General features: G+C 42.7%; 1 protein-coding gene across 1 annotated transcript in view; it reads left to right on the forward strand.

Annotated features, from left to right (window-relative positions):
• The window catches only part of ak7b (adenylate kinase 7b), a 125,686-nt gene that overhangs the window by 113,262 nt on the left and 968 nt on the right, over positions 1 to 11,456 (forward strand). The gene's annotated exons all lie outside the window — the stretch shown is intronic.

The following is an 11,456-nucleotide window of genomic DNA, read 5'->3' on the forward strand; positions in this document are numbered from 1 at the left end:
ATGATGCGCCGGCCGTGGGTGGCTCTGCCCCTCTGTTGGCTGCTGGGTGGCGGCTGCGTCTCGGCCGTTTCCTGGGTCTCTTGGGGGGTGCTGCGTTAGGGTGCTCTCCCTGGTGTCCGGGCGGCGCTGCCCCGGCACGGTCCTTCGCTCCGCGCCCGGCGATGCAGTTCGGGGCGGCTGGGCCCCCGGGGTGCCCCATGGTTCCCTCTCCCCTCCCCCTTACCTCCCCTTACCAACTCTCCCTCCTCGCTTTCCCCCGCCTGTCCTCCTCGGCCTCCCGGTCCCTTCTCCCTCGTCACCCTTCCTCCTCCTTCCCTCTCTCCCTGCTGCCTGCCGCTGCCCCTTCCCCCTTCTTGTCGTCTCCAAATATAAAAAGAAAATTACAGTTGGAAGAGGACATGACATGAACAAAGAGAATAATTGGGTTCAAATTAATCATTTTAATGTACCCAATATGGTCTGTTGTGATGGATCCGGCAACACCGATGCATCAATGCGTGTGTCAAGTTTGTAGAGGAACCCCTGTGTAGGTGTGTGTAGCACTTTGTGAAAACTACATGACTGACACCGCCGCTGTGTCACTCATCGCTACCTGTTACTTGGTGTCGAGCTTTATAAGGAAGTGCCGAAGCACGTCTGTCAGCGGGTTGCGTCTCTAATGATTCACACATCTTTTGAGGCTCACATAATTCCCTTCAAGTCAGCGTGATAGGGATTTCGAAAGGAAAAGAGAAAGGATTGTCCTACACGGTAGAATAAAATCACGGTAAAATCTTATGATTGACCATTTGGATCTCATATCAATTCAGTTTCACTTTCCTTACATTACATTATAGAAAGTGATTCTCCAGGGTATGTACTGTCAGTTTAAATCAATGGTTAAAGAGACGACATGAGTTGCTTGTGTATTTTGGGGTTTTGGTTCGAGCCCCGGCTGCAACATTGTAAGCTCCATTTATGCACTTTATTAACGCTAAATTGTTTGGACAAGGTTTTTCATTCATTTAGTAGTTTTAGGTTTTTCATTTTTTGACACGTTCACGTACCAAAACGTCTTCAGAGAGCAACTTCTCCCAACCATCCATAAACAGTTTGGTGACAAACAATTCCTTTTTCAGTATAATGGAGCACTTGTCAGAAGGCAAAAGTGATAACAACATGGGTTAGAGAGAACAACATCAACATTTTGGGTCCATGGCCAGGAAACTCCCCAAACCTTAGTCCCATTGAGAACTTGTGGTCAATCCTCAAGAGACGGGTGAGAAAACAAAAATCGACAAATTCTGACAAACTCCAAGCATTGATTATACAAGAATGGGCTGGCATCAGTCAGGATGTCGCCCAGAAGTTATTAGACAGCATACCAGGGCAAATTGCAGATGTTCTTCAAAAAAAGGGTTGACACTGCAAATATTGACACTATGCATACATTTCATTTAATTGTCAATAAAAGCCTTTGGCACTTATTATTATTGTATTGTATTGTATTGTAATTAAATTTCAATATATCATAATAACATCTAACAAAAAGGTCTAAAAACACTGAAGCAGCAAAGTTTGCGAACACCAATACTTTGTGTTATTCTCTCTTTTGGCCATGAGTGTATTTATTGACTGCATCTCCAAACATTTTGAATTTAAATGAAGAAAGTACTACAGTAGGAAATACAAAGACTTATTTAATTGAAGTCATCAAATTAGTGTCAGTTGAGTCTGTCACCTTGGTCACCTTTGGTGTATTTATTTGAATATGATAAGACTGTCCATGCACAATTGTATTTGATAAACATTATTATTCTAAAAAAAGTTACATTCATAGGTCCAAATGTATGCATAAGAAACCATCCTTCATTGAGTTTTTTCCATCATTATCTACTTGTATGTATCCAAAAATTGTGAAAACATATTACTGTAAACTTTTTCATTTATCTATGTGACTTTGTACAATCTTTTTTTTTTTTTTTTGTTATATTGTTGATTTTATTTTGTTTAGCTTCTTTATATTTTTTAACGTCCCTGGCGTGTTGTGTGTTCGATTTGTTTGCATTGTATACATGTTTGTATTCAATTGTTTCACATACTTGGTATAATGTTTATTGTTTGAATACAGTTTGTAAGAGGAAGAGAAAAAAAGTCACCTCAGTTACCTGTAGTGATATTTAAGCTACAGCAGGTGTCAGTATTCAGTGACACAGTATCAACACAGTGCTTCATTGTGTCAACACGCTTAATGATGGTTCATTGACCCATCACTAAGTGATCTGTAATGCTCGCTACATTTTGGCCACAATCTTTTGCTACTTTAAATATGGTCACCAGTACTACTTTATCCAAATTACAATGTCTATATACCTTATTGATGGTGAAGCCATGTGCCTTCTAGCATGATTCGATCAGTAGGGAAAGACGTGCACTGGCTCCTCATACAGCGAGGACACCGCCGACACCTCCCTCTCAGATGTGCATTGTCAGCCTGCACCCGTCATACTTCAGAAACTGTATTTCTTTGGCTTGGTGCCACAAAAATCTCGCTCGTTTCCAAAAACCGGAAATGTGTTTTAGCGCATGAAGTCCTGCGTGAGTGGGTGATGTCAGCACACTGGTGCACGTATAATGTTGCGTTCAATTCCGCCATGGAAAAACACAAAATCTTTCACTCACGCAAAGTCACAACTTAGACGTGAAAGACGTGCTTCAGTACCGAAACATGGCACTGTTTGATTTTACGTGAATCGGTGCTCGGAAGTACCGACCCAAATCGGTCTATACCACAAAAAGTACCGCTTTCCCTACTGCCGACTGCTGAGTAGGCGGCACCGTGGGCGCTGAAGGATATCAATATTATGAATACCACGACAAAGTGATATCGTATCTAGATACGACGTGTTAGTATCGATACTTTTTGAAGTATTGATACTTCTGACAACCCTAACAACCATAGCTGTTGAGTTAAGAAAATGAAATGAAAATGCTAGCATGCTGTCTATTTAAAACACTGGTCTCAAACAACAGCAATCCAACAGCATTCAGTTCACTCACTTTTTTATCCTACTCCGCCTTCTTCCTCATTGCCTCTCCTGCCTGTAGGGTCTTCATAATAATTGCCCACCCCCGCATTTCATGTGCCCCACTTAAGCCTGCGCTATGGCGACAGGTCTGCCTGGTGCAATAGCAGTGGTAATGATGTGCAAAATGTCACGCAGGCTCTTGCTTAAGTTCATAATCGAGAATGTCTTCTCACACAAATACATCGATGCAAACAAGCTTTTGACATTGAACTATTTAGAAACAGCCACAGTCTCCTTGCAAATAATGCAGACACAGTTGTTGCGCGTTTCTGTGGGGGAAAAAAGGTCCAATTTCCGCCTCTCCTTTATTGACACGGCTCGTCAATTTAATTTAATTTTATTTTAATGTAATTTATATGCTGGACAATAGGGCTAAAGGGCCACACGTTATTAATTTTATGATAGATAAAACCTACTCAGTAGCTTAAATATACTTCAGTTAACTACTGAATATAAAGATATGTTAGATGCGCCACTTACTATAAACGAGCTGTACAGTGCTCAAGATAGTATGCCTAATGGCAGAGCACCTGGCCCGGATGGTTATGTGGCTATATTTTTTAAGCACTTTTGGTTAATGCTTGCTCCATTATTCTTAAGAATAGTAACATAAATTAAAACTAATGGTTACATACGTCCACACATGAATACAGCAGCAATTAAACTTTAATTAAAGCCAAAAAAAGACCCCACCATTCCATTAAGTTACCGTCCGATTTCACTAATTAACACTGATATTAAAATTACCGCTAAGGCTTTCGCATCTGGATGAGAAACAGTAATCTCGACAATCATTCATAGCGGCCAAACAGGCTTTATTAAAGGTCGTCACTCTACTAATAATATTAGGAGGCTCTTTAAGCTTATTAGCATGTCAGAGCAGTATGATAAAAAGGCAGTTATTATATCATTGGATACAGAAAAAGCCTTCTGCAAAGTTAACTGGTCCTTCCTCTTTGCTGTTTTAAATAAATTTGGCTTTGGGAAATCATTTATTCACTGGGTGTCAGTATTATATGATTCTCCTAAAGCTACAGTTACTACTAATGGGATTATATCTCAGAGTTTTACTCTACAGAGAGGCACAAGACAGGGATGCCCACTGTCCCCTTTATTATTTGCAATATTTATTGCCATGCCCCGTTCTGCTCCGTTGGGCTTGGGGCGGGGGCCGTGTTGGGGTGGGGGGCGCTCCTGGCTCCTGGGTTTGCTCTCCGGCTGGTGGCCCCTGCGGGGCCCGGGGGTTGTGCCTTGGTGCTGCCGAGGCCTGGGGGGCCCTGGGTGGGGTTTGTGCTTGCTCTGTCCTGGCCGGGATTTCATGCATGCCAGATCCACCACATCAGCATCTACCGAAATTCAAACACAATCTGCTTCTTCCTCTGGTCGTTGAATTGGTGGAGGCTGATGTCTGTGGATCTCACTCTGCTTCATCTATTCTTCCTTCCTTTCCTCAGTCTTTCCTTTGGTCTCTTGAGGTCACCCTAATTTGTTGGAATTTAGATGTTTCTGGGGTTGGTGAAAGATTCTAGTTGGTAACCCGGTGGGTAGTAGTTGATGTCTGGTTGGTGCTGGATTTCACTTTTCTTTGATCCTTCCTCGGGTCTCCTAAAAACCTCTAGGCTCTAGCTGGATTCTGAAGTATTCAGTTTAGGTGAACGGTATGGGATTTTTAATTGATTTTAGGTGAATTAATGAGCACACACTCACACGTACGCAGATAAGCACACACACACCCGCACATGCACAAACTCATGCAAATAAAAGAAAAAAGAAAAAAAGACAGAGCAATGATGATGACATGTCGAATCGGTAAGATAACCGAATGAACAATACTGAGCTCTCGCTAAAGAGAAAAAAAAAAGAAATGGTGGTGGGAGCCCCACAGAAGTCCAGTCGGGGTGGAGACAGGGCAGAGGTTTTAGCAGGTCTGCCCCCATTCTTTCGCAGCTGATCTAAAAAGATCAAGAAACCAAAGTTTGAACATATCCATTCTTGTGGTACAAATCTTTGAATTTTGTGAAGACTAAGAAAGCCATAGAATTGCTTTCATTGCTGAAGAAATGTAAGTTGTTTTAATGCCCTTATTTAAAGCAACACTAAATACGATTTGAACCTTCAATTCATATTTTCATAATTCTGCTGATGAAACATTGACTTACAGCTAGATTATTGAAACCTTTGTCATGGCCTGAGGGAGTCTGTATCATTTTTACTGGCACTAAAAAACTTTGAGGTGGATGATGTGAACAAAAAAAAACTACAAACGTGCAGACTGCTTTACGGCAAACGTCCTTTCCCCCAGTCGTTCCAGACGGAAGTCGAGTCAAACGTCTACGTGTGATTACGGTTATCATGCAGAAGGTGCAAAACACCCTGTATTGGAAATTTTTTGCATGCAGTTGTTGTTGACCACTAGAGGGCATTGGTAATCTGTCGGTTTGAGATTCAGGGGTTTATAACAGGAAGTGATGTACCAGGAAACATTAATTGTCTGCATGTTTGCACAGAAGTCAGAAGAGATGCCATCCATTTTTTCTAGCCCTTTGATTGGCAATATGAGTAAGTTTAATCGTTTTGCAACTGTATTAGACACTATATTTTGCCTCATTTTACATTGCTAATGACTTAGAGCATTTTGAGTTTATATGTGTTTGAGTACTAGAAAATACAGAATGCATGCATATGCTATTGTCTTAGTTATTATCCTTTTACTTACCAAATATATTTCTATATTTGTATTGCAGTTTCACACCTTTTTTGTAATAAACCTGTCAAATACAACAATCGTCTGTTCCTTGGAGGAAGCGTTACAAGAAGGAGTTTAGCTGGCTGTGAATCTCAATAGAGAACACAAGTTACATTGAGTGCAACAGAGCAGTGAAATCATAGCACTCTGCGAGGGATTCAAGTGAAGATTGGTGGAATTTACACACGTTCAGCAGCCATGGAACCAGCACAAGCAGAAGGCGGAAAGCCAAGTGGGAAAATGTTATTCTCCTCTCACTCATCCAAGTCATCATTGAATTCTGGGAAACTATGTGTGATCCTCTGCAGGATAAAAAAGGTCATCAGCTTCAAGTTGAGTCAGTATGGCCTCAGCACAGGCACAAGTAGAAGTTCAAGCAGCGAAAGCCAGGCTCGCTTATGCTGAGCGAGAGTTGAACATTAAAGTGGAAAAAGCACAATTGGAGGCGACGCTGGATGCACTCAACCTGCAAAAGGAAGCCGATGCAGCCATTGCTAAAGCTGAAGTAATGGAGTCACCTCCAAATTAAGACACTTTTCAACAAGATAGTACAAATCAGGAACAACATTCCACACAAATCTACACACCTTTCCATACCAAACGAGAGCCAGCTCATTACCCAGTACAGCCACAGGAGGGCACCAGACAACTTCCACAAAGGGACTTGATTCCCCAAGCTCCTCACAATGTGTTGCAACCACAGCATGTACCAATGTTAAATGATGGTAAAAACACTACCAATGAACTTGCCAGATACCTAACTAGAAGTCAACTAGTAACAGGAGGTAGTAACAGGAGGTCTGACTCAATTTGATGACAAGCCAGAGAGCTATCTAAGCTAGAAAGCCACATTCCAGAGTACCATCAGAGACCTTGGTCTTTCACCCAGTGAAGAACTAAACCTCATTAGGTGGCTGGGCCATGAGTCTTCTGAACACGCTAAGAGATTAAAAGCTGTCAACATCAAGCATCCACCTACTGGTCTGCGCATGATATGGATGAGGCTAGAAAAATGCTATGATCACGAGAAGCGATTGAAAGTTCTCTGTTTGCAATAATCCAAACCTTTCCAAAGTTCACTAACAAAGAACCACACAAGCTTCGCGATTTGTCAGATTTACTGTGTGAACTGGATGCAGTAAAACTTGATGGATATCTGCCGGGTTGGAACTACCTTGACACAGCAAGGGGAGTAAGTCCAATTGTGGAAAAGCTACCCTTTCTGCTTCAAGAAAAGTGGACATGGGTGGGATCAAAGTACAAAGAAGACCATCATGTACGATTCCCAACTTTCTCATTCTTTGTTGAGTGTGTGAAAGGCCAAGCCCAAGCACGAAATGGTCCGAGCTTCACCACAATTTATAGCCTGTTCAGCGAGCCTGCATTTAATCATGTCTCAGTACACAAAAGAGACGTATCAGTTGGAGCAGACACCAATAGACAATGTCCCATACATCTTTATTTATTTATTTATTTTTCTAAAAGAGCTCAGTATTGTTCATTCGGTAATGTCATCATCATTGCTCTTTTTTTTTTTTTGTATGTCGATGAGTATGTGTATGTGTGTGGGTGTGGGTGTGTGTAGGTGTGTGTGGGTGTGCGGGTGTGCGTGCGTGCGTGTGTGTATTCATTAGTTCACCAAAAACCTATAAAAAATAAATCCCATACCATTCACCTAAGCCGAACACCGCCGTCAGGAGACCCGAGGAAGGACCAAAGAAAACAAAGGAAGGTGAAATCCAGCACCGACCAGACACCACCCACCGGGCCACCAACCAGAGTTCTTCACCAACCCCAGAAACATCTAAATTCCAACAAATCCAAAATATCAGGGAGACCTCAAGCGACCAAAGGAGAGACTGAGGAAAGAAAGGAGGGACAAACGAAGCAGAGTGAGATCCACAGACACCAGCCTCCACCGATTCAATGACCTGAGGAAGAAGCAGATTGCGTCTGAGTTTCGATAGATGCTGGTGTGGTGGATCTGGCATGCATGAAAATCTCCACCAAAGAGAGGAGCCGTCGGCCCCTGCCAGGACAGAGCAAGCGCAACACCTCAGGGCCCCCCAGGCCGCGGCAGCGCCAAAGGACGACCTCCGGGCCCCGCCAGGGCCACCGGCCGGAGAGCAAACCCAGGAGCAGGAGCGCCCCCCACCCCAACACGGCCCGCGCCCCCAACCCAACGCAGCAGGACGGGGCACTACAGGCCCGCCAAGCACCCCACCGGTCCACAGCCCCCGCTCCCCCCACGACCACCCGCCCCCATCCACGAATGTGATAGCAAACACTTGGCAGCTCTCCACCCAAGTCCAGCACCATCAACATTGCTCGCACAACGCTCTCTTCTCTCCTGAAGAGAACGTCGGGGAGCAAAAACCCGGAGATGAGTCAGATGTTACAGCTAAATGTACAGAGGTATTTGGAATCAAATCACAATAAAATCATGCTCCAAGATCTGTACTGCGGACGTTTAAGTGACTGCCGAGTAACCGCTTCCTTTTACTTTTTGGGTCCTAAACTGATCTTGCGTGGTTCAATGTTTGGAATAGATTTGAGGACCGGTACCTTTTTAATACTGGGTTTCTTAGTGAGACTTCACTCGCGTCTGTGGCAAGCTGGTAGTGTTTGCCAGCCTCCGTCTCAAGAGCACGGCCGGCTAAAAGCAGCAAGGGGGTACCGGCTGCTGGGTCGCTGGTTGTGAGTGCCATTCCGCCGGTTTCCGAGGGCATTAGAAACCGTGCCCCGGGACAGGAGAGATGCCGACTGCCAAGCTGCTGGTTGTCGGCAAGGCCTTGCTGGTGATGATCTTGTCCACCTGTGACTGTGTCTATGGTGCCATGTCATCTTGGGGCACCGTCGGTAGGTATGGAGGCCCAGCTAACAGGGTCAGGGGCCCAATTATCAGCGGTGGAGACCCGTCCAAACATCAGCACAAAATAAAGTAACTGCAGCACTGCGAAAAGCTAAAGCAATTTTTTTCTTAAACATAATTGAGAGTGTTAAAGAGAATCCGAAAAAAGTGTGGAAATAAATCGATAAACTATCTGGCCGAGAAACCAAACTGAGTAACAAGGATCTAGAACTTAACATCAATTTATGAAAGATTCCATCACCTTGGCTGCAGAATTTAACTCTTTCTTCATCAAATCTGTTCAAGACATCACATGTCTGTTTACTGCACCTGATTGTGTTTCTCCTCCTGTCAATCAGGATTAACCCCTTTTTTAATATATAGTATGCGGTTTGGCTCCCGTGCTCACCATTCCACTGAGTCGGCCATAACAATGTTCATAGAAAAAAACAAATGTCTCTTAGATAAGAATAACTGTGTGGGAGCGATTTTTCTAGACCTTAAAAAGGCCTTTGACACGGTTAATCATGAAGTACTGTTTACCAAACTGTCAAAATTAAATTTCTCTGTACAAACATTTAACTGGTTCATATCCTTTCTCACAGATAGAAAACAGTGTATGGTAATCAATGATGCCAGATCCACTTACCTGGACTGTCTTGTTGAGGTACCTCAGGGATCAGTACTTGGACCTTTTTTATTTTCATTATTCATTAATGACTTGTTTGATGTCTGCCGAAATGTTAATGCCCAGCTCTATGGAGATGATGCTGTTACTTTCACCCATGCAAAAAAACACAACAGACGCTGCTCAGACTCTTACAACTGTGTTAATTCAGGTACATGACTGGCTCACCAACTTGTCTATCTCTAAAAAACTGTGTATATTATTTGCCAAACAGCCACCGAGGGCTGAACACTGGTGTGTTTTTAGCTGGGGAGGAACTGGCTTTGGTGAGTAAGTTCAGATACCTGGGAATCATAGTGGACTCTACACTATCCTTCAGTAAACACATTTAAAAAAAGGGACTAACTCTGTGAACTACAACCTGGCAAACTTAAAAAAAGATAAGTAACTCATTAACAAGCAGCGCAGATCTGATGTTTTTACACTGTATGATCCTTTCACATTTAGACTACCGCTTAACTAGCTGGTCTCTGGCATATACTTCTGCACTCAAACCACTAGAATCTATTAAAAAAAACATTTGGAGCAATCTGCCTTCCACAATTAGGGAATGTCCCACTTACTCATCCTTCAAAGGAAATCTTAAATGTTGGCTGAAGGACAATTAGAAATGCAACCATTAACTCTTTTTATAATGTTTTGTTTTTATATTGTCATCTTATTGTGACATTCTGTTGTCTTATTGCAATGTTCTTATTTGTTTCATATTGACTTTGTATAGACTCTATGCACAAATAGCCGTGACATATTTCCGGGAAAATCTCATAACGCACCACATTTTCTGGTAATGCCATCGCCGTTTGTTTTCCTTCAGAGAACCTCGACCAGTTGTCAGTGTTTGAGTATTTTTTCGTCATTTTTTTTTATGAGTGTGGTTGCGTCCATTTGTCAAGGCATCGAAGAAGAGGAGAGATGACAGTACCCCGAGTGATCACTGCTGTGTGCCCACATAGACAGGTTATAACTCTGCCTTGTTTCTTATGCTGACCACCGGAGACAGTTTGTCAAACATTTGCACCGTTTGTTAACAACCGATCAGTATTTTGAAGCTTAAACTTTAAGTTTTGTTACTCTGCTTACGAAATTATCTAATGTTTCTGCCTTTCTGGCGTTTTGACTTTTCATGTGCCTTTGTATATATTATTCATATGCTGCCATTTTATTGTATTAAAAACATAAAATATTTATATGAGTCATTCTTGCACCGCTGACAACACTGTCGGATTTCCAAAGCAACCACTTTTCAGCAAGGCATTGAGAGAAATGTCACCATGGGCTGACATTAAAAAAATAAAAAACAAAAAACAGTAGAGGCATTACATCTGCTTCAAAATATTGATGAGGCAGAGATCGTCGGATCCTGTCGACAAAGAGGAGAAGACTTGGACGATGAGGAGGCTAGATACCAGAGAGTTGCTGTTGGCTTATTGATTTATTGAACATATTAGCACATTACAAAATATAAGTTTATGTTAAAATAAAATTTGAAGAAAGAAAATAATTAATCATTGTCATGATTTACATGTTCAAAAGGAGTAGATAGCACAATAACTTATATATATTCTTATCCAATAACGTATAAATGAAAAACAAAAAAATTAAATGAACAAGTTATGAACAGTTAGCTGGCGCAGGTTCCATCTGAAAGATCCAACACCTCAACCTTACTATCTGACTCGGTGGGAGGGGGTATTGTGTGGACTCCAGTAATTGAATCGGTGGAGGCTGGTGTCTGTGGATCTCACTCGGCTTCGTCTGTCCTTCCTTCCTTTCCTCAGTCTCTCCTTCGGTCTCTTGAGGTTTCCCTGATTTTTTATTTTTATTTTTGGATTTGTTGGAATTTAGATGTTTCTGGGGTTGGGGAAGAATTCTGGTGGGTGGCCCGGTGGGTGGTGTCTGGTCAGTGCTGGATTTCACCTTCCTTGGTTTTCTTTGGTCCCCTCGGGTCTCCTGACGGCGGTGTTCGGTTTAGGTGAACGGTATGGGATTTTTTCTAATAGGTTTTTGGTGAGCTAACAAATACACGCACGCACGCACGCACGCACGCACGCACGCACGCACACACGCACGCACGCACATACACATACACATACTCACCCACAT

The sequence above is a fragment of the Leptonotus elevatus genome, chromosome 14 (assembly GCF_054856555.1).
Source record: "Leptonotus elevatus isolate MCC_2025b chromosome 14, RoL_Lele_1.0, whole genome shotgun sequence".
In the NCBI taxonomy this organism is placed as follows: domain Eukaryota; kingdom Metazoa; phylum Chordata; class Actinopteri; order Syngnathiformes; family Syngnathidae; genus Leptonotus; species Leptonotus elevatus.